The 23,535-nt window shown below is 50.9% G+C and overlaps 1 protein-coding gene across 4 annotated transcripts in view; it reads right to left on the minus strand.

The window, feature by feature from the left end:
- The window catches only part of NAA60 (N-alpha-acetyltransferase 60, NatF catalytic subunit), a 33,715-nt gene extending 10,267 nt beyond the window's left edge, over window positions 1-23,448 (minus strand). For 2 of the 4 annotated variants that reach the window (XM_047837648.1, XM_047837645.1), the window contains exon 1: window positions 16,281-16,428. The gene's annotated coding sequence lies outside the window, so the exon portion shown is untranslated. Of the gene's footprint in view, window positions 1-16,280; window positions 16,429-23,423 lie in introns of those variants that run through there. The other 2 variants (XM_047837647.1, XM_047837646.1) reach the window with 2 other exon arrangements.
- Window positions 23,449-23,535: the final 87 nt, after the last annotated feature.

Genomic DNA, 23,535 nt, shown 5'->3' on the forward strand with positions numbered 1-23,535 from the left:
CCAGAGATCAGTGTTGTGGAAAGAGAGAGTGTGTGTGTGTGAGGGAGAGAGAGAGGGAGGGAGGGAGGGAGGGAGGGAGGGAGGGAGGGAGGGAAAGAAAGAAAGAAAGAAAGAAAGAAAGAAAGAAAGAAAGAAAGAAAGAGAGAGAGAGAGAGAAAGGGAAGGAACGGAAGTAGACTAAAAAAGACAAGGAGACCCACTACCAAATGCAACGTGTAAACCCCCACTGGGAAAAGAGAACAAATCAAAAGTAACCTGGGGAAATATAAACAGGGGCTGGAGAGCAGACAGTGTTGCGAAGCTGCTACTGACTGCCCCCGACATGAAAGGGCGTAACTACATAGGAAGCCTTGGGAGATGCGCACTGAAATAGGCTGGACAGAGGCATCGTGGGGTGTGAAACGAACTTTAAGTGGTTCGAGAGATTTCACTACTCAGGAGGCAAACATGGACACAGTGCTAGTAACCACAGTGCTAGTAACCACGGACCCGGGTGGAAGATAAAAGACAGTGTGGGAACTTACCGCCCACACATTCCGTTCCTCGACGTGTTCCAACTTTTTCATAATAAATGTTGGGGGACGGGACCCCAGAAAGGACTGTCATTCCCTACTGGCCCCAACTGACTCTAGCAACCGTTCTGTGAGTGTGCACCCAGACAGTCCTGGTGATGCTCAAAGGTCTCAGGGACCTGGAAGTTCAGCCCTCGCCACTCAGCCAGCCCAAGTGAGGGCCTGTGACAATGCTTCAAGGTCACCTGCTCCTGTTGCCCTGACATTGTTAGGGCCCGGTTCCCATGAGACTTCAGGCGTTCCTGTGTGGGTCTCCAGGAAGGACATGTCCTAACGTGCCAGCTGCCAGGGCTGATTTCCACTGCCAGGCTTGACCACTGGGATGGTGGGGACGCCGCTCACCCTCTAAGCCCTGGACACATAACCCCAGCACGCTCTGCTCAGCAACATGGGCCCCTCTGAAGGCCGGCCATGGGACCAGGCGCTGCTAAATAGGCCAAGCACCAGCCAAGGGCTGGTTGAGGGCAGGAGCCCCTCCGGCTGGGAACGGCAGGGGCTGTGGGGTGGTCTGCAGGGCTGCAGGAGGCAGGGGTACTGTGGCCACACTGGGTTCCAACTTTCCAGCACACGCCAAACTCCCAGGGGTGGGGACCATGCCACCCGACGTGTCCCTCTCGGAGCACTGGCTCGAGTTGAAATGAGAGAGGACTTGCTCTCTCCTCCTCCTTCCGTGTCTTCAACCAGTGCCTGCACACTGCCCGTGTGGGGTCTGCAGGGTGGGGCCCCCTCCTGTGGCCCTCCCGGCAGCACCGGGTGCCCTGACGCAGGGATCTGCGGGGGACGGAATGGGATACCCCCTGGGACAAGGAACGGGTTTGTCCCTGCTTGAGGCCTGGTGGACCCCGATAGGTCGTGGGTCAGGCGGCAGTCAAGGTAGCACCTGCACCTTAGAAACTGGCGTCTACGGCAGGAGCCCCGCTGGAGACCTGTCACTCAGAAGGGGACAGAGCTGGTCCCTGGATACAAGAGCTTGACGGAGCCCCCAAGAGCTAAGCTGACCCAGAAAAAACCCTCCTTCCGGGCAGGGCACGGACAGCCATTTGTGCTGACACAACAAGGGACATGAACCGTCACCACAGTTAACTTGGGAGTCCTGCTGGGATGAGGCAGCCCCATCTGTGGGTCAGCATGTATCTGAGTTCTCAGAACCAAACACAAAACGAAACCCAAGCACGGGGCGCCCGGATGCCTGGCTGGTTCAGCCGGTAAAGCACACTACCCTTGATCTCAGGGTTGTGAGTTCAAGCCCCACACTGGGCATGGAGCCTACTTAAAACAAAACAAACAAAAAAAACACAAACCAATACAGCAACCAAGCAACAAAAAATATCACCAGACTAAGCAAATCTGACCTTCCCACACTGCTTGCTTTTTTTCTTTCTTGGAATGTGCCTTCAGAAACAAAACTCTGTCCAGCCTGATCTCTGGGTCAACAACAGATCCACTGTTTGTTTGGTTCCTAAACAGTGGGGCTGTTCCAGTGCTCTGCTCGTCCGTGGCCGTCTGCTCCAACCCGTCCTCAATGGTATCCAGGATGCGGCCTGTGGCCCAGAACGTTCCAGTGTGACACCAGGAACCTCATGCCTCTCAACTGGCCAGCTACCTCTTGGGAAATGGACCGGTCAACCGAACGTGTCAAATCCTGAGTTTTATGAGTCATCCCCGTCCAAAATATTGACTAGTGGTCGCTGGATAGGCTGTGGTTCCCCAGTCATCCCAAGCAAAGGGCTGTTTTGTCCCAAAGAACCTGAGTGTACGGGCTTGAGGGGTCCCCCCACCAACGGCAGGATGGACCCCCGCAGTCACAGTCGGGTACAAACTGCCACTCCTCTGCAGGTTTCTGTACAACCGGCAAAGCAAGGGTAACTCTCCCTTGTCCCACAAAAGGATGGATTCGGACATTGAGCCTGGACTTGTCTCTGGCTTGGCCTTAGCCAGCCAGTCTGAGTTGCCTCTAAAATAGACAGGGTGAGGCCCCACAGGGCAGTGCTGACGCTGGAACGAGCCGCTGACGCCAAAGGGCTGGGAGCTGAAGAGGAAGAGCCCATTAACGTGGGCTGCTGGTGACCACCAGCCGCTAACCAGCACCATCTGGCCGGTCCAGAAACATTCCCTTGAACTTTATTGAACATCGATCCTGGTTCAGGGCTGGAGGCACCAAACCAGTTCAGGCTCACCTGAACTGGAAAGAGGCTTTCACCTGCTGACCCCCCATTCCCCTTAGCTGGATTCTGAATCCACGCAGTATACCTGTGACACTTAATTTTTTTTAAACATTTTTTTTTTCAACGTTTATTTATTTTTTTGGGACAGAGAGAGACAGAGCATGAACGGGGGAGGGGCAGAGAGAGAGGGAGACACAGAATCGGAAACAGGCTCCAGGCTCTGAGCCATCAGCCCAGAGCCTGACGCGGGGCTCGAACTCGCGGACCGCGAGATCGTGACCTGGCTGAAGTCGGACGCTTAACCGACTGCGCCACCCAGGCGCCCCTACACTTAATTTTTTTTTAATGTTTTATGTTTATTTATTTTTGAGAGAGAGAAGGGGGGAGGGGCAGAGACAGAGAGAGAGAGAGAGAGAGAGAGAGAGAGAGAGAGAGAGAGATGCAGAAACTTAAGCAGGCTCCCGGCTCCGAGCTGTCAGTACAGAGCCTGACACAGGGCTCTAAACCACAAACCATGAGATCACGACCTGAGCTGAAGCTGGACACTTAACCAACTGAGCCACCCAGGTGCCCCTACCTCTGACACTTAAAAAAAAAAAAAATTCTCCGGCACAACACACAACACACACACACACACACACACAGTTTCTAAAACAACAACTGAAGGTGCCATTAACCTTGTAAGGTATAATAGTTTGTACAGAAAATGTCTATATTCATGTTTTAAATTTTTTAAATATTTATTTTTGAGAAACAAAGAGACAGAGTACAGTGGGGGAGGGGCAGACACACACACACACACACACACACACACACACACACACACACACACACAGAATCCGAAGCAGGCTCTAGGCTCTGAGCTGTCAGCACAGAGCCCGACACGGGGCTCGAACTCACGAATTGTGAGATCATGACCTGAGCCGAAGTTGGACACTTAACTGACTGAGCCGCCCAGGCCTCCCGAGAATGTCCATATTCTTTAAGAAATGCATACTGGATATGCAGAGGCAAAACGACAGACTATCCTGTAACTTAATTTAGTTGGAGCAAAGTTAGGGTTAGGGCTAAATGTTATAACCGTCCAATTGGATGAGTACGTGGAGGGACTGTTTGAAAATGTTCCTAATTGAGTAAACGACTTTCCCACAGAGGCGGAGTGTCAGATATAGATGGCAGGTGTGCCAGGCGACGGATTTAAACGCCTCTGGCACCTGGAAAAGCAGCACCACACCCGCAGCAACGCCCACCGCCTCTGTGCACCTCCTCCCCCGAAGAGCGACTTCTCTCAAACCAGGGCTGGTTCACTGACCCACACTCTGGATCCCAGGTGGGTGTGGCGGCCGGTCCAGAGGGTTATGGGCTCAGTGAATACTGCCGAGGACCCGAGTTAACCAGCCCTCAAACTCCTCTGATGTTTTAAAGAGCGACAGGACACTCACCATGTAGTCCTAGGACACAGGGTACTGTTTTAGGAGCTGGCTTGAAGCTGCCCAAGATGCTATGCATGTGCCACAGGGTCAGTTCAGGGCAACTCCTTCCCCTTCCGGCCAAGAAAACTGGGAAGTGCAGGCAGCCCCGGCCAAAATCCGGAGCCTCTGAGTCACAGGTCAACAGCCCCACATCATCCAAGGCCAACGACAAGCCTTGTCCCTCAGTGCAGTCTTTCCAGAGAAGGCTCCTGAGACGAGGGGCGCCCCCCTCTCCCTGCTGCAACAATCTCAGGGGAAAATCCTGGTGGACAAACCCCAACACGTCACCAGCTGCCAATCCAAGTGGCCAAAGAGGATGATCTATAAATATCAACGCCCCAACAATTCCTCCCCTAAATTGAGCAAAGGAGGGAGGGTGAGTGGGAGTCCAGTACGGACTCACCGAAAACAGCCCTAAAGTGGAAGCAACCCAAACATCTGTCAATGGATGACCACATCAATAAAATGTGGTCTGTCCACACACTGGACATTTATACTGACCCCGGCTACGACAGGGATGAACACTGAAGACATGATGCCGAGCAGAAGCCAGACACAAAAGGCCACCTATCTTAGGATTCTAGTTACAAGAAACGTCTAGAACAGGCAAATCCAGAGAGACAGGAAGTAGAAGTGTGGTTGCAGAGGCTGGCAGCACTGGAGGGTGGTGGCTACGGGGATGCGATTTCTTTCGGGAGTGGTGAAAATGTCCTGAGGCCGAACGTGGTGACGGATACACAGCTCTGTGAGCGCACTGTAGACACTGAACGGCACTCTCTCAGCAGGTGGAGTGGACAGCATGTGGATGAGATCTCAATCAAGCTGTTCAAAACAAAACCGAACTAATCCTGACAGGGAATGCTAGAGTCTTTCTGAAGGCAGTCACAGTAGATTCTGGAGGCCATCAGAAGCTTTCCAGCCTGCAAGTCAAACTGCAGGGACCCACACCAGTGCCCACTGGAGGGGGCGAGGGGTGACACAGACCCAGTCTGTGCCAGCCTGGTAGGGTGGGGACCCCTGGGAAGACAAAGCTGAAGACCAGGGAGCCCGGCAGGAGATACAGACTTAGAGACGGGGAAGAACTGCCAGTGCGCCAAGGCCAACCTGGTAGCTTACCCCCGATTTGGGCCGATCCTAATTAGTTCACACTGGAAGGGAAAAAAGTCGGTCACTGTGCAAGAAGCGATCACAGGGAGCTGAGTCTCAGCCAAGAATATGTGTGCTGTCTGTGAGTTTTCACAGGGTAGCAGCTTAAATGGTTTTGAGAAAGGAAACATCACACTCACACCCCATCCCACCCCCCGGTGAGAAATCAAACAAACCACAAATCACCAGATGAATCTAAAAATCAACCTTCAGCTCCAACATTTGGCCTGTGCCAGGAAAGTTCACGTCCTCCTCTTTCCAGGAACAGCTCTCTAGACAGTTCATCTGGTGCTGGATGGGCTCGAGCCAGCCCGAAACGGGGTGCCGTGACTGCCTGCCCTCACTGCCCTTGGCAGAGCCCCAGGGATCTCACTGGCCGTGCCCCACTGTGCTCTTGGTCCCCGGCAAACGTGCTCTGAGCTCCCACGGAAAGGAGGTGCGGGACAGGACGCAGTCGGCACGCTCCCACCAGACCCTCCAGCACAGCGAAGGGAATGAGCAGAGCAAGCGGCAGCCAGCAGCCGGCGATCACGGCCACAGCCAGGAAGCCGGGCCTCAACTCGTCAGGTTGCCTGAGGCTGGGGAGCTGGGAGGCTGGGGGCGGGGCACTTCCTGACGGGACAGGATGTGGTCTTTCTAGGTGGCGGTGGTGGTTACACACACAGATGCGCGTACATACACACACGCGGAAACTCATCAGGTGCATTCTGTCGTGTGTGTACTGAACTTCGATAGAACTGATTTTATTTTTAAAAAATTTTTTAATGTTCATTTATTTTTTTTTCGACGTTTATTTATTTTTGGGACAGAGAGAAACAGAGCATGAACAGGGGAGGGGCAGAAAGAGAGGGAGACACAGAATCGGAAACAGGCTCCAGGCTCTGAGCCGTCAGCCCAGAGCCTGACGTGGGGCTCGAACTCACGGACCGCGAGATCGTGACCTGGCTGAAGTCAGACGCTTAACCGACTGCGCCACCCAGGCGCCCCAATGTTCATTTATTTTTGAGACAGAGACAGAGCATGAGCAGGGAAGGGGCAGAGAGAGAGGGAGACACAGAATGTGAAGCAGGCTCCAAGCTCTGAGCTGTCAGCACAGAGCCCGACGCGGGGCTCGAACTCGCGAACCGTGAGATCATGACGTCCGAAGTCGGACGCTTAACCGACCGAGCCACCCAGGCACCCCTGATAGAACTGATTTTAAAAGATTTTTTAAAACCCCCCTACCGTGAGGCCCGATAGCAAAGGATGACATCCACAATACACGAGCATCTCTCATATCCTGGGATTGGTCAATCTTTCCCTAGTACCCTTGGGACAACAAGGCTCTTGACCAAAGTGGCAGGATTTGTTCCCGGTCTGACTTTCAAGAAAACCACTGGGCTCCAAGATACACACCTATTTGTGGATTCTCACGTCCCTGTTAAAAGTACTTCCATGTTTTCATAAGCCTTCATCTAAAAATAGAAAGTCACTTTCAACTAGGGGAAAATGCAGCATTTATAGTGCCTAGTGTGTCCCAGCCCAACTGACAACGGGTGGAGAAAAGGACAGGAAGGCAGCGAAAGGGAGAACGCGGCTCACGGTTGTCTGACAGGAAGGAACGGAGTCGGAGGACAAGCGTAGAGATGGCAGCGGTGCATGCGAGATGCTGGGGTGGCAAGTGGATGATTCACAGACAGAGAGCAGGACAGGGAACCCACCTCTGGCGCCTGAAGGAACCCCCACTTATTTTTCCAGAACCTTCCACCATTTGCCAGTCTCCTATTGCTATGGGCTACTCTTAGGGCTTATGGAACAAGGATCCTGGTGATTCACTAGAGAACAGAGGCCCACGGGTGAAGCCAGAGCAGAGGCCCCCGAATTGGGCCTCCATCTGAGCCCTGGGATGCTGGTGGATGTGACACTGAAGCCGCAGACACAAAGGCCACATTTCAGCACGTCTCCCTACAAGACATAGGCACATCTACACTACAACAGCAGGGACCCCTCATACAAGGAACCCAAAGTTCGCTTGGATTGTGAAGCTAAAACATGAAGCTGCGAAGGTCCAGGCTTGTATGATGATTCTTGTCCAGGTTTCCGGGGTCTGCATTCCGCCCCTGACCTCTGGGGGGCAGGGTGGCTGAGTGGAGCAACTCAGGGAGGGACAGAAACCAGATTCTCCAAGATGCAAATGAAGGGCCTGCCTGCTCACCTGCTCTGTCCTTTCTCGGTCCCTGACCACATCCTCAGGAGGCTGTCTGCAAACCCTGTCCTCCTTCTCTGCTGAAATGACCTCCCTGGTCCCTGTATGAAAGGCCACTTTTCCCTGAGGACTCCCAGGTTGTAGGAGAGGGTGGTGTCTGGACACCTGGGCACTGCCTCTGAGTGCTCAGCCAGAGGGACAGAGTCAAAGTGGAGGAAAGGCCACCAAGATGTCCCCAACGTCCGCCGGGGCACTTTCCATCTCCCTTCCACTGCCAACTGCTGGGAACTCAGAACCTGCGGGCTGAGAACGAACTGTTCCACTTCCCAGAGGGGTTCCAGGCCATCACGAGGTCCACAGGGCACTCCACTCCCGCTCCAGGCAAGGAGGCCGGGACAACCCTATTTCTGGATGCCCCTTCCCTCGTGCCCCAATGCCCCAGGTCCACAGGGCTTTGGCCTTCTTCAGAGGCACTGCCTCTTGGTCTCACACAAGCCACATTCAACTTGTAAAAACCACCCCATTCTCTTAAGGCCTTGGCAGGTACTCTGGCCTCTCCCCTTGCCCTTAGCCGGATATTCGGGCCAGCCATGACCACACTGCACCCATGAGCACTCCTAGAACCTTCCCTTCCTTCTCTTCTTTTACTCCCACTGGTTCGAAAGGGTCCTTCCTCCTTGCCGAGGCTAGACCACCCTCCACTTACGCTCTGGATGCTATGCCCTGTGCTCTCAGACCCTGCAAGGAGGCTGGGGTCACTGTGACCCCAAGACAGCTGTCCTGTATGTGCCTCTGCTTTCTTACCTGCAGCTGGGAAGATGAAATGAGACGGCCCCTTCCCAAGGACCACCCCACATTCCTGTCCCCGGCCCAGCTCCACATCCCCTCCCGCCCCGCCCACCCACCCCCTACTCTGGGGACTGTGTGTACCTGCTCTTGGACAGGCCTTCCCGCCACCAGCTTCCCTTCAACATAACCCGCGCCGCCACCTTCCTGCTTTATTCCTGACCGTCTCAGGCCGGCTTCTACCCCAGCACACGTGCACAGGGCACCGGCAGCTCCCCCTCTCTGGAAGCCAGCAGCCTCCTCGAGAATCTCCTCCCTAAACCCTCTAAAGCTCACGACTTCGTCCATCCCTTTTCTGAACCCTCAGTCCGTCACCCACGACAAAGTACCACCATGGCCTTTCCTGGAACTCCAGGCGTCTTCTCAAGTGAGGCTCGAGGGAAGATTAGCACAAGCTCGCCCATAGTGCGAGCGTTAGACACAGGGCCCTCAGGAATGTGAAATTCTGCAGACGCCAGGGTTATAGGCTTGAAAAACCCAACAGTAATGAGCTAACCTCTCGCCTTTAGGATGATGGGTAGGGGGACGGAAACTAAGGCAGGGATGGATTCAGGACCCTGCCTTGCAGCACAGCAGTAAAATGGGCTACAGGGTTCAAAGGAGCCCCAAGGGGCACAGGGAGCACTCTTCACAGCCCAGCTGTTCACACGGGCAGCTGCTCCGGCAGGCTGGGCTCCTCCCAAAACCTCGGTGCAGGAGCAACATGAATAATTTACAAGGGGACGCAAACAGGCACCTGGCGTTCCGGTTCCAAACAGCCGCCCTCTGAGAACCCACCTCCTCACGCTGAGGGGAGCCCACAACTCTCACATACAATTTTCTCCAAACGCAAACTGATGATACTGGAGGATTCCACTTGTAGGACATTCTAAAACCAGCTAAAGGAATCGATGGTGACAGAAATCAGAAAGTGGATGGGATGGGGGAACTGAGAAGGGGCAGAAGGCAACTAGCTGGGGGGATGGTGATGTTCTGTGCCTCCTTCAACTACGTCAAACCCATGGCTCTGCCTAAGATCTGGGCAGGGGGCGGGGCGCGTGGGTGGCTCAGTCGGTTAAGCATCCGACTTCGGCTCAGGTCACAATCTCACGGTTCATGAGTTCGAGCCCCACATCGGGCTGTGTGCTGACAGCTGGGAGCCTAGAGCCTGCCTTGGATTCTGTGTCTCCCCCTCTCTCTGCCCCTCCCCTGCTTGCATGTGCACGCTCTCTCTCAAAAATAAATATTAAAAAGGAAAAAAGATCTGGGCAGGGGGCTACACATTAATTATAAGCTAATGGTAAACATTACAGTCAGGTGCCAAGTTCTCAGCCAGGGGCAGTTGGGGTATAGGCACTTGACAGCTGGGACCTCCTCCAGATGCTCAAGAATGAGAAAGCAAAGACAAAAGCCTCTGTCAAGTTCAGAGGACCTCTTGCATTTTGGAGCTTTGCTCTTTAGTTTTACTTTGTGCCTCAAGACGACATAGATCTTATTTTGTCCTAAATTTATTTTTCCATTTTGTTTTCCCTCATGTCCAGATGTGGAGGGCATACGCTCAAACCACCCAAGCCCCTTGGGAAGGCTATGTTGCTCAAGACAGTCGGAAAGAACCCTCTGGCTGTTCCAAGGGCCTGCATCACAGCAGTCGGGCCAGCGAACGTCCACAAAGGTGGCGGACAGGCAGCCGAAGGACTATTTGCTTTTTGTGTCCCTACTTGGTCAGTGTCAAATCCGGAGAACAAAAGCCCAGATCTAGGGTGAGACAATGAAGAGGAAGATCAGACAAGACTATGAGCTGGGAGAAAAGGGGACACCGGAACAGGGGCCAGAGATGTGGAGCCATAAGCAGACCCCATGGTCGCCTCGCGGGAAAGCTCCAGATGTGTTTCATCTTCCCAGAACAGAAAATGAGCGTGGAGATGAGCCTCTGCTGCCAGCTTGCACGTTCTCCAAGACCAAGCTCAAGGCTGGAGACAGCAGGGCCAAAGGATGGCCTGGTAAAGAAGCGCTTTTGCCCCGAGGCTTTTTCAGCTGGGACCACGGTAAGAGGCCGCCTGACAAGGTGCACCCAGAGTGTAACTCCCAGTTCTGATCCAGGGAGTGGTCAACTAGTTTGGTTTAACAACAAAAACACCTGTAAATACCACATTTGGGGGGAGAGGGGAAATCAAAGGGTAACGTATTTAAGAATGTATTTAATCTACGTTCTTTTTTTTTTTTTTTTTTAAGTTCACTGATTTTGAGAGAGACAGAGCATGAGGGGGGGCGGGGGAGAGCGAGGGCAGAGAGAAAGACGGGAAAAAGAATTGCAAGCAGGTTTAGTGCTGTCTGCGCAGAGCCTGACACAGGGCTTGAACTCACAAAACTGAGATTGTAACCTGAGCCAAAATCAAGAGTCAGATGCTTAATGGACTGAGCCACCCAGACGCCCCCCTAATCTGCATTCTTGACTATCACCCAAGACTGGACCCTGTCTAGGGCTCAAACCCAACCAAGAGTGTTTGTTCTCCCGCAGGCCACCAGCAATTCTCAATTCTCAATTCTCTGCACTGCCAGGGGCAGTGGTGACACAGACCCAGGTGGTAGCTATTCACTCTGAAAGGAAAAAGTACTCCAATGGGGGAGTCAGGTATCAGTAACCCTGCCCGCCCCCCTCCCCACTGCCCCCAGCAAGCCAGGCCTCCCTGCCTTCCTTCAGCATTTCCACCTCTGCTGGGTTTTGTTGTTGTACGGGGGGTTTTAATCTCCGCTTCTCTGGCTTTGAGTCTGGGATCCTCCAGAATCAAAGAGACGTTAATTATGAAAGTGGGTCAAATTTGGTATAAGTTAACACTTGATCATGAGGTTAACTTATTATTTTTTAAAAGTAATTCGACCTCATGCCAGCATTTGCCTCTGGAATTGTGGCAGACGTCTGTGTTCCACATCACCCATTTCTGCATTACTTGAGCTTTTTTTTTTTTTCGTTAAATGAGCTTGAACTATTTTTATTTTCAGAAAAAAAAAAACTGTCAGATGGTATGTGAAAATCATGAATATGCTTTTATTAAAATTATCTCATGGGCTTTTTTTTAATTAGCAACAACTGGGAAGTTTTTCAGTGTCTCTTCAAATTATAAGTCGAATGGTTACCCATTTTGCTCCAAAATACTATCTCTTAGTGCCAACTTTTAAACCCTAGATCCTCGAAATAGCAGGGTGTTTTGTGCACCCATACCAAGAACAAATGTTCTAAACACAGACTCAAAGTTGTAATGGAGCAGAGAAGGTAGTTGTGGACGAGGATGCCAAACGGAATTATAAACATATTTTAAAAAGCACACCTGTAATTATTAAAAAACAATTTTAGTAGCTATATAAAATCCAAATAAAGAAATTATCAGTTTTAGATGACCATTTTTTAAAAAGGTTAAAAAAAGAAAAAAAAAACCATTCCCAGAGCACTGACTGGCTGGCTCAGTCAGTGGAGTGTGCAGCTCTTGATCTCAGGGTCATGAGTTCGAATCCCACGTTGGGCATGGAGTTTACTTAAAATAAGATGAAAATAAAAAAATAAAAACATTCCCCTTTTCTTGAGGGAAGGAAATGCTCTTATAAACCTTTTTGTTTTACTAAGAACACATGTTCACAGTAAAGAAATTCACGTGCCATGTAAAGCACAGCTAAGAATCCCCTATATACCCCGTGGTTTCTGGTGTTTCCCACAAGATAATGATTCTCCCCTCCCCCCAACAGAAAGGGCTTGGCTGGTAAGGGACCAAGGGGCCTTTTGGGGCCCTATGTACACAGGTACGTTTATGCCATGACCATTTATCAAGCAGTGTGCTTTTCTGCAGACACTCATCAACGAAGGTGTTAAAAATGGGAGGCCAGAGGAGAAACCAAGCACTGTAATGTGAAACTAAGAATAGAACCGGCAGGGGCTCTCTGACCAGCAAGCCCTGCCGAAGAGTTCAAAGAAAGTCAGGAGTGGCTCCAAAAAGAAACAAGTCTGAAAGAAGTATCCAACAGCCCTCCCATGAACACAACAGAAAAGATGTAAATACTGCTGCACTAACATTTTCCAGTTAAGAATTCTTTCTCGAGTACCTAAAGGACAATTACCCACAGGCTATTTTACATAATGAAACTGCTTTCTTCTTGGTTATTTTCAAGATGGGCTCAAATTCCAATATGCTGCTGCCCAAATAGATCACGTTTCAGGAATTCAGGAAATAAAAAAGAGGGACAGGATTTGATTTTTAACAACAGTAACTATTTGACAAGAAATAGAACCGGTAGAATTTCTTTTTGTAACTTCGTTTGTTGCAGATGACAAAATACTTTTCTCTGGTCTTCCTGTGGAAGCAGAGGGAACAAAGACTTCCTCAGACCGTTGTGCTGTGTCCCCTTCCACAACCACCTCCTCTGCTTCCCTACAACTGTGAATCTGTGTTTACAAGGTTTATTTCTCGCATCAGTACACAAAATGCCACACTATTCTGAGGCCACGGGGTTAAAAGCTGGCACTAAGAGTCCATTTTGGGGCAAAATGGGTAATCATTCTTACAAGTTGAAGAGACATTTAAAAGTCTCTGCGCTGTCACATTCACAGGTGGCTCCCCCCCCCCCTGGCCACATGGGCCCTGCCGGAGCTGGAAGTCAGTCTCAGGTGAAGACATGAGGAGTCTGAGATGCTGACAGGATGCAACCAGGGACTGGTCCCCACTCGCTGTTACTCCTTCTCTACCTGACCATCTATCTCAGCTCCGTGCTGTGGCCACCTCCGGTGACTGTGCATGCCGGCCAGCCTTTTCGGCATGCAGACTCCATCGGGCACCGGTTCGATGGTTGACTTGGACCCCAAACCACTTCATGCAGAAAGCCCTGCCTCCGTGTTCACACTTCCTTCCTATCATTCCACAAGCACTGAGCAGACGCCTTAAGGTTCATACCAGAATGCTAACTACCGTATACTCGCTAGGGTTCCCAATGCATGGGTCTCTGTTTAATCAGCAGTGTGAGATAGCTGGGCTTCAGCTAATCCTGAACTGGCCTGCCAGCCAGCTCCTATCAAAAGTCACGCTAATAAAGGATGAGATTTAGGGAAGGAGGCCCGATCCTGGCATTATCAAAGACACTTACAGACATTTGCTGGGGGGGAAAAAATCAGCATTTAAGCTTAGCCAGAAAGAAGTCCAGCATCACTTTGCAGATTGAAAGCAACGTGCACGGACGTAAGCAAGACCAGCTTTGACACAGAGTCGATCGCCCAAGCTCACTTTCTGCAAACAAGGGATGGACATCGAAAAATCACCAGGGCTTTGTGGATTCCTTCTAGAAACAGATGTCGAGGGAAGATAGTGGAGGTAAAACATAAACATGGAGCCACCACTTCAGAGAAGACACTGCCTCGGAGGCAGCCAGCTTTCTATCCAGGTAGGAGAACTGTCACCAAGAGCCGAGACCTCTGGGCTATCTCAGCACTGCAAAGGCACATGCCACCCTAAATGCAGAGCTCTGAGGACTCTGAGCTGTGTCACCAGCAGCGGCTGCACCGTCAGCGTTCTGGGTCCCTCTAAACACACCTCAGGGGGCCAGAAACCAAAATGCTGTTCATGGTACACTGAGGCTCAGGCAGTCTCAGGGCCGAGTCCCCAGGGAGCAGTGAGAGCATCACTTCGTAGGTATCTTTTATCTCTCGAATCTCCTAGCATCCAGGAATTTTTTTACATCCCAGCCGAAGGCATGCTGTCGCTAAGTAACTTCAGGTCAGATCTGAAGTCTGCGAGTGGGTCTGGTTGACGTAAACAGGTGACAAAGTCACCGCAACTTATAACCAGAAGAGGTAAAAGCTACAAACAGACCTTTTAAAAACACGTCAGTACTTTTTAGCAGTGCCTGGGTGGCTCAGTCAGTTGAACATCCGACTCTTGATTTCGGCTCAGATCAGGACCCCAGGGTTGTGGGATCAGGCTCTGTGTCAGGCTCCGTACTGAGTGTGAAGCCTGCTTGGGATTTTCTGTCTCTCTGTCCCTCTGTCTTTCTGCCCCTCTCCCCGCTCATGTGCTCTCTCTCAAAAATAAATAAACTTGGGGCGCCTGGGTGGCGCAGTCGGTTAAGCGTCCGACTTCAGCCAGGTCACGATCTCGCGGTCTGTGAGTTCGAGCCCCGCGTCGGGCTCTGGGCTGATGGCTCGGAGCCTGGAGCCTGTTTCCGATTCTGTGTCTCCCTCTCTCTCTGCCCCTCCCCCGTTCGTGCTCTGTCTCTCTCTGTCCCAAAAATAAATAAACGTTGAAAAAAAAAAATTTTTTTTTTAAATAATAATAAATAAATAAACTTAAAACAAAACATGTCTACACTTTTTATTCTGGCCTGTTAACACTACACCACGCCTAGACTTAGTTTTGTACAAGTTTTAACAGTCTACATAGAATCCCAGGGTGTCTGCAAGCTCAGGGGGATGGAGTTGTAGCAAACTATGGCCCGACGAGGAGGCCGCTCAGGCATGCTGCATTTTCAAGGGCCGATCTGCACACTGATTCTGATGGGTATAAAATCCCTAAACAAGGTGAGTGAAGACCTATGTGCACTGCCAGGACTGATCTGTCCATCTGGAAAGATGACCCTTGAGTTTCACCACCTGTGAATTTCGTCTAGTGTGTAATCCCTTCTCTCCTAAATTTAAAGCAATTCAGAGACTTTCATGAGAGAATAGGTTTTTGCTCTAGCCCCTTTTAGTTCAATGTTGCTCAGAACTCCCCTTCTTCATGCCTCACGGGGCAAACAAATAACTTGTCACACTTATCTCTACATCACAAGATGCCACAGGGATTGTGGTATTTCTGTAGATGACCCGGAGTCACAGAACTTTCCTGGATCAGTTAATCATTAACTAGAAGTTTTCTGCCTTCAGCCCTCCGGTGAGACTTCTGCAACCAGCAATGTTCTCTCCAGTTCTGAGACTCCAATTAACCACCACCTGGGGACACAGGGAGCTACTGTGTGGGGCTGCTATCCTTCCATCAGGACCACTGACTAACAAAATCTTATGGCTCAGGACTTGGCAGAATGTAACAGATCGATGAAGCCGCCAATGCCCACGTTTATTGCAGAGTAACTCCGGGTCCTGGGCTCTGTCACCCGCGGGGCACACAGATACGTGTGTGCTGTCAGTGGTCCAGAGAAGGCTCACAACCTCCCTCACAATTTTCCCACCGGGCCACATCACAGGGGCTACAGACCCCCACCCTTCCTTGAGAAGTGCCCGATCTGGCAGAGAAGGTCGGAGCTGTCCTACGATCTGCGTGCCGGTCTGTAAACTACCAGAAACGAAAGAAATTGATTTGTCTTGAAAACAAAAGGTACAGCTGAGGACGAAAGAGTCTGGAGATGAGGAAGACAGAGCCCCAGGCTTTCAAGAGTTCACAGGAGGGCAAACAAGTCAGCAAAAAACTACAATCCGTGCAACAAGTACCAAAGCGAAGGTAGGGCAGGCCAGGCGGCGGCAAACTGCCGAACTGTGAAAAGGCCAGGCCCTTCACCAGGAGGGAGACCCGGCGGGTCTGCCCCCTGGTCCCAAATTTCCCCACGAACTCGTCCAGGGCCCTGGCCCGGAGGCGCCCCGGGAAGGGGTGCTGGGGGGCACTCGGGGAAGCGCGCCGGGCACTCTACAGGCCCTCTTTACCCCGGGCCGGCGCGAGCCCCGCGGGCCCCTCGGCACCCCGCGGACACGCCTGGGCACCCCGCGGTGTGGGCCGCGCGCGCCCCGGCCGTCCCACGCCCGGCCACAGCCGACTCGCGTCCCCACCTCCCCCAGCCGGCTCCCCAACTCCCCCGCCCGCCCGGTGCGCGCTGCCCCTTCCCCCCTCACGGCCCCAGCCCCCGGCCGGGCCCAGCGCTCCCACCGCAGACCCGAGCCGGGGGACCTCACCTCTGGCAGGAGCCGGCGGCAGCGGACGCCGTCGTGGGGCTCAGCGCATCCTGGGGTCACAGGCAGCCGAAAAGTGAGGCCGCGCGAAGCCCGCAACCAGTTATGTAACCGGCAGGGGCCGCAAGCCCGGACGGAGGCGGCGGCCCGCGGCACTTCCGCCTCCCGCGCCCGGCCGGCGACGCAGGCCGGAAGCCCATTGGCCACCGGCCCCCACGTGGGGGCGTCTCCGCCCGACGCCGCAGCTGCCCGAAGCCGCCGCCGCCATCTTAGGAGCTGGCAGCCTTCCCGTGAGGCCCGGCGGCCGGCGCAGGCGCAGACGAGCCGGATTCCGACCGGGGCGCCTCTGAGTTGGCTGGAATGGTGCAACGCGGGTGGGAGCCCACCGGCTCGGACCTTTTAGGGCCGACCGAGCACCCCGCGCGCACATACCCGGGCTCCGGAGACCAGGATTGCCCTCTGCCCTGCAGTCCTGGGCTAACGCTCCCCTCGGCTGGGCTTGGGGCTCGGGCTTTTCCGCGTCGAGCCGGGGAAGCGTGGGTGACGACCCGGCCGGCGGGCAGCAGCTTCCTGCCGGGCGACACGGCCTGCAGCTAGTCCGTCTCTTCACAAAGGTTGTTGAGAACTGTCGCCGTGCCAATGGGCAGGGTCGGTCGCACTCAAGGGACCGGAGGCTCTGTATCACAAGATCGAACTCAGGTTCTATTCCTAGGGAACCCGTGCCGAGCAAAATCTTACAGTAATTTTAAGTCAGGTATTTATTCTTTGCCTTCAAGTAAAAATGGTCCACATAGCCAAAGGATGAAGTAAGAAGGATGTGCTTAGAGCCAAAGGCTAAAATGATTCACCCTAAAAAGAATTTAATTTAGGGGCGCCTGGGTGGCGCAGTCGGTTAAGCGTCCGACTTCAGCCAGGTCACGATCTCGCGGTCTGTGAGTTCGAGCCCCGCATCAGGCTCTGGGCTGATGGCTCAGAGCCTGGAGCCTGTTTCCGATTCTGTGTCTCCCTCTCTCTCTGCCCCTCCCCCGTTCATGCTCTGTCTCTCTCTGTCCCAAAAATAAATAAACGTTGAAAAAAAAAAAAGAATTTAATTTATATCCAAATGAATAAACGTTATGACAGATTAAAAGTCTAAATAAAAGTAACACTATCTTAGAAAAAAGTTAAAAGCATATTCTTTTAACATTTTGAAAAGCAAAAGGTATCTAAAGTTTTAAAGGTAATTGGTATAAATAGATCAAGAGTAGAACAATGCAATGTAAAACAAGGAATAATCCGTTGTCGACATAATATGCGTAGTGTCTGGTAGACTCTTGATTTATGTAAAGCAACCCTATATTTCCTTTTTTTAACGTTTATTTATTTTTGAGACAAAGCGCGAGCAGGGGAGAGGCAGAGAGAAAGACACAGAATCTGAGGCTCCAGGCGCTGAGCTGACAGCACAGAGCCTGAGGCCGGGCTCAAACTCACAAGCCACGAGATCATGACATCACGACCTGTGCCAAAGTTGGATGCTTAACCCAGGCGCCCCTAAAAACACTCTCTAAACACAAATGAGAAAGTAACTATTTTCCTAAGGCTTACTATTTGCCAAACACTGTGCTAAGCTTCTAACACAGGATCTCTTTTATTCTCGGGACTAGGATACCACCTATTGCTACAAGGGTTATTTATGCAAGGTAGTTGTCCTCTGAACAAAAACATTCCACCCTCCAATTGGTCCCTAGTTGGTTTAATGACTTAAGCTCGGCCCCTTCTCTCCTGGCTCAGTGATTTGGGTAGTGTGGTTGTCTGTCTCCTCTAGTTCTGTTTCACCAGGAGCGGTCATCTGTCTGAGAATCCAGTCTGTTCTCCCTTGGGCTGCAAGCCCTCTTCGGGTGTACTGTTTTCTCTTGCCTCCGCGTGGCTCTTTTCACCCCCTGGCCATGGATCAAGCGGAGAGACTTCTAGAGGCACTACCCTTGAGGAGAGCCAGCTACTCCTGTAGATTAGCCACATTCCAAGCTGCCAAGCACAGGCAGTACTCCAGGGAGTACATGAAGGGAAACCCTCAATTCCTGCTTCCTCTGCTCCAGAACTCTTTTCCAGCCTTGGAGATAGGAGGTAATCAGGCTTCTCTGGGCCAGAGTGAGCAGCAAAGCACCATCTACATGGGCTGGCTCTGCCCTCCCCGAGCCCTGGCTTCATCACTCTGCTAATTTTGGAAGTAATACATACTTATTGTTCTATGAATCTCCAAGGTCAAGGTCTCTCTAGAAATTAAGGCATTTAAATTTTCACCTCTCCCCTCTGGTCCCCAGGCTGTCATCTGGCACATAGAGGAACAAAGTTGGGTATTACTCTCTTACACCAATCCTGAGTGATACTACCTACGTAGGGCCTTATTTGCTACTCAAATGGACTAGGGTTGGGGAGGGGGATAGCAGAGGCCGGCGATCAGGTTTCCCCAGCAATACACACACATTCAGGTTATAAACAGTATTACTATTGCAACTAACAACTTTGTACAGAAACATGCACACACTGCAGATTATTCCTTTTCTTTATTATTGTTTTTGTTTAGAGAGAGAGAGAGAGAATGAGCCAGAGAGAGGGGCAGAGAGAGAGAGAGAGAGAGTGAATCCCAAGCCCACTCCATGCTCAGTGCAGAACTCGACATGTGGCTCCATCCCATGACCCTAGGATCGTGACCAGAGCCAAAATCAAGAATCAAATGCTCAACTGAGCCACCCAGGTGCCCCATTTTATTTCTTTAGGAAAAACTCCTAGAACATTGGTTAAAATTATTTTTTTTAAGTTTATGTATTTATTTTGAGAGAGACAGAGACAGTGCAAGTGGGGAAGGGGCAGAGAGAAAGAAGGAGACAGAGAATCCCAAGCAGGCTTCACATTCACAGTGGGGCTTGAACCCACAAAACTGTTGAGATCGTGACCTGAGCTGAAACCAAGAGTCAGACGCTTAACTGATTGAGCCACCCAGGCACCCCAAACTTATTTTTAACTGGCCACATTTCAATTGGAAACAAACTCCTGCCAGAACAGTTTTACTGGTTTATTCCGACACCAAGCCTGAGAACGCTCCTGTCCCACACAGCATCACCAACATGGGGTATTATCATTCCTTACCTCTCTGCATCTAAGTGATAAGATCTCATTTTAATGTGTATTTCTTAGTAAGTGTGATCACTTTCTCCTATTTTTATTAACCATTTATATCTCTTTATCTGATTTTCACTAATGTGTCCAATATGTGGTTTTGGTTTCGGTTTAACAGGGGGATGGGCGATCTTCTGACATCAAACATTTGTTTGAGAAGTATGCGTGCCATGCCCATGGTACATTCTCAGAAGCACAAACCGAAGGAGATATGGTGACAAGTAGGTTTCCCTCCCTCTGACTCTGAGTGCCAGGGTCTCGTTCTCCATTTATATCATCGGTGTACCCCAAGACTGGGATTACAGCTCGGATTCACAAAGACTGAGGCTGAAGCCAAATGCTGGTGCCCCTGTTCATGGTTAAGGGTCACTGGAGTACTCCTAGCCCCACTCCAGACACCAATTCCTCTATAGTATTCCTGGGAAGCTACGTTGCGAATCAGAACGTTCTTGGTAAACAGGGTATACAAGAACGGAAACAGAGTCTTAAGGGAGATCTTGTCTAGTGTAGGAATGTTTGCCCCACACGTTCGACGTTCCTTTGTCTGAGCAATGCCAGAGGGTGCCAGACTCTTGCTGACTCTTCTTCCACTTGGTTCCGCTCTGACTAGACCCCTCTGTAAATACATCCCTTTTCAGACCCTTAAATCAGAACTTGATTAACTTTCCAGGCTTTGCTTGAAGTTACTTCTTTTTTTGTACAGAAATGTGATGTCATTTCCATTTTCTCAGTGTAATTCTCAAAGTTCAGCCTTAATTCTCCTTCTTCCAAGCTCCCGGGAAACACATCACTACAGGAAGCTCTGTGTGGACTACAACAACGTATCTAATTGCTAAAGAACCAATGTATCATCATCTTATTTAAAAACCTTTTCAGGGGCGCCTGGGTGGCTCAGTTGGTTAAGCGTCCTACTCTTGGTTTCAGTTCAGGTCATGATCTCGTGGTTTCATGAGTTTGGGCCCCATGTTGTGCTCTGTGCTGGCAGCACAGAGCCCGCTTGGGATTCTCTCTCTCCCTGCCCCTCGCCACTTGCGCGGTCTCTGTCTCTCTCAAAATAAATACATAAACTCAAAAAAAAAAACCTTTTCAATTATGAAGCTCATACTTTCTGAGCACTTCTATTATGCTCAGGTGTTGTATGACATAGTATCTCATTTAATCATCCTAATAATGACATGAGGTAGTTATGCTCATTGTTCCTATTTTGCAGCGATGGAAACTGAGGCCTCGAGAGGTTAAATAAGGAATCCAAGATGTCAGAGCTGTTAAGGTGTTGGGAGCAATTTCAACCCACACCGCCCAACTCCAGACTCCTGCCTTAACTGCCGTGCTAATTTTGGAAGAAATGCACACCCACTGGAATAAGAAAAATATAGAAGAGCATAAAGAGGAAAAAATTACCCTTGGCTCACCAACCCAAGATGAACACTCAAAATGTGCACGTGTCCTTACTGCTCTCTTCGGTGTGTTTTTAATAATGACATTGTCTTACATATAGTTTTGTATCCTGTTTTTATTTTATTTTTTATTTTTATTTTATTTTTGGGAGAGAGAGAGCACGAGTGGGAAAGGGGCAGAGAGAGAGGGAGACACAGAACCTGAAGCAGGTTCCAGGCTCTGCACTACTGGCACAAAGCCTGACGCAGGACTCGAACTCACAGACGGTGAGATCATGACCTGAGCTGAAATTGGACGCTTAACTGCCTGAGTCACCCAGGCGCCCCTGTATCCCTATTTTCAAAAAAAATGTTTATTTATTGGGACACCTGGGTGGCTCGGTTGAGCATTTTGACTTCGGCTCAGGTCATAATCTCATGGTTCGTGAGTTGAAGCCCCACATTGGTCTTGCTGCCATCAGCTCAGAGTCTGCTTCGGATCCTCTGTCCCCCTCTCTCTGCCCCTACCCTGCTTGTGCTCTACCAAAAAAAAAATTTTTTGTATGTTTATTTATTTAATGGGGGGTGGGAGGTTCACGAGCGAGGGAGGGGCAGAGAGAGAAAGGGAGAGAGAGAATCCCAAGCAGGCTCTGCACTGTCAGTGCAGAGCCAAACACAGGGCTCAATCCATGAACCGTGACGTCATGACCTGGGCTGAAATCAAGAGTCCAACACTTAACCCACTGAGCCACAGAGCTGCCCCGCAAGCTTTCAAGCTCCCTTCTTGATCTACTTGCATAGTTCTGGTAGTTAGAAGGTCTAGGGAAGATTTTGTTTCCTCTCCCATTTCAGAGGTAGCCCTCTCTCTCTGGTTATTCATTGAGTTAATACCACAATTTCACTTCTGGTCATTGGAAACTGTGCTTATATCTTTGTAATGAGACCAAAGTTCAAAGGAAAGGGCCAGGAGAGCCTCTTACTCTTGGTGAAAGGGCCAGAAATCAAAACCAAGAGAATGTGAGCCCCGGATGAGATATCCCTGATATAAGAATAGCGTTAAATAAAGGCCCAAAGGAAGAGGGGGAAAGACGACTGCTCGAGCACTACCACGATTCTATGATGAATGTGCTTTGAGTCTAGACCTCCGCGTACCAGGCTGTCAGCTGTTCTTGCACATCTCTGCCTTGACTCCGTCTGGCGAGTAGCTGAGTTTGTCCTTCTCATTCTTCCACCTCTGTTTTCGCAACCTTTCTCCTTCCTCCCGGGACCCCCAGATACCTCTTTTGTAACCCATTCCCAGAAGGCCTAGCTCTTTGCTGTCCACAGATGTCATTTGTGGCGGACGCTCTTAGTTATCTATTCGACATCTGTTCTACTGCTTTCTCTTTCTTTTCCAACGGAGCCATGATTTTGTGAGGGTCACAGTCCAGGGGAAGGTGGGTCCTTCCACCAGTGCTAGGCGGTGAACCACGGTTGATCAAAATCAATTACGGTAGCTATAGTCTTTTTGCTCTTGAGAATGACTGGTTTAGGATGGGTAGGTACCTGGTACACTGCACATCCGCATGTATTATGTGGATTCCATTGTCACCTCCGCCAACATGCTAAGAATGGCAGAGGAGAAACATGGAGGCATTGGGACCTTGGTGTCACCGAGAAACTGGATTAACCAACCTTTACCCGCCCTACTTTTGAACATAGTTTTCTTGGGTTTTCTGTTACTTGCAACTGAAACCATGCTAGCTGATATTCCTCCCATTCCCACTACTTACTTTGTCAATTCCAATGACACTGTTCCGGTAACCATGCAACCATTTCTCGAGGAACCCTTTAGCTACACGCACATGCTTGGCACCAGAATAAGAAAGCATACTGAGACTTATCCAGAATTTTCTATTACTTATTATCTCAATTGTTTTTTCACCTTTGTATATCGACACCTTTGTAAACCGACAACTTACTTGAAACCACTCTCTGAGGAGAAGCATCCGGAGCTCTTTGAAGCCGAGAAAAGCAAAGTTGTATGTTAACCAAGGTAACCCAAGCAATTAGTGGCAAAGCGTGGGAAGGAGCTCAATATTAAATTCCAAATCCCTACACCACGGCACCCAGTCCATCAAGCGTAAACTATGTGGCGATGGGGCCGGACGAATGTGAGGTATTAGGAGGTATACGTGTCTCACGCACGAAGCAAGCCTATTGCTCTATTCCCGCTTGAGCTTCGCTGTGGCTGAGCTTGATCTGGCTCAGCTGGGCTGCAGCCACAGGTCACGAGAAAACATCGCATGCGAGACTAGTAACCGGCCGAAGCTGATCTGAACTTTGTCCACGCAGAAGACACCCCTTTTCATTCCACCGCCCCACAGTCCGTCCCAGATACAGCGGACTTTATTGCACAGGCCGAGACTAGGACGTGCACTCCTGGCCACTCCCTCACCTCACCCCGTCCGCACCGACGTTTCGGATCCACAGGGGACACTGCCGCTCGAACCCACATTTCAGGGCCGACAGTCTTTCGGGTTCTGGAGTCTCCCGGTCTTGCTTTCTTTATTCCCCGAAACGTTACGTCGCTCTGGGATCGCCCTATCTCTTCACACCCTACCCATTCACTTACCTGCCCGCAGGTAGCCGGGCAGGAGCTCACCCCGGAAACCCAGGAAGCGGATCCGGAAATACTTGCTTCGAGAGATGGATGAAAAACCACATTTCCCAGCACGCTCCGTGAG

This window comes from Prionailurus viverrinus, chromosome E3 (genome assembly GCF_022837055.1).
Source record: "Prionailurus viverrinus isolate Anna chromosome E3, UM_Priviv_1.0, whole genome shotgun sequence".
NCBI classification, from domain to species: Eukaryota; Metazoa; Chordata; class Mammalia; order Carnivora; family Felidae; genus Prionailurus; species Prionailurus viverrinus.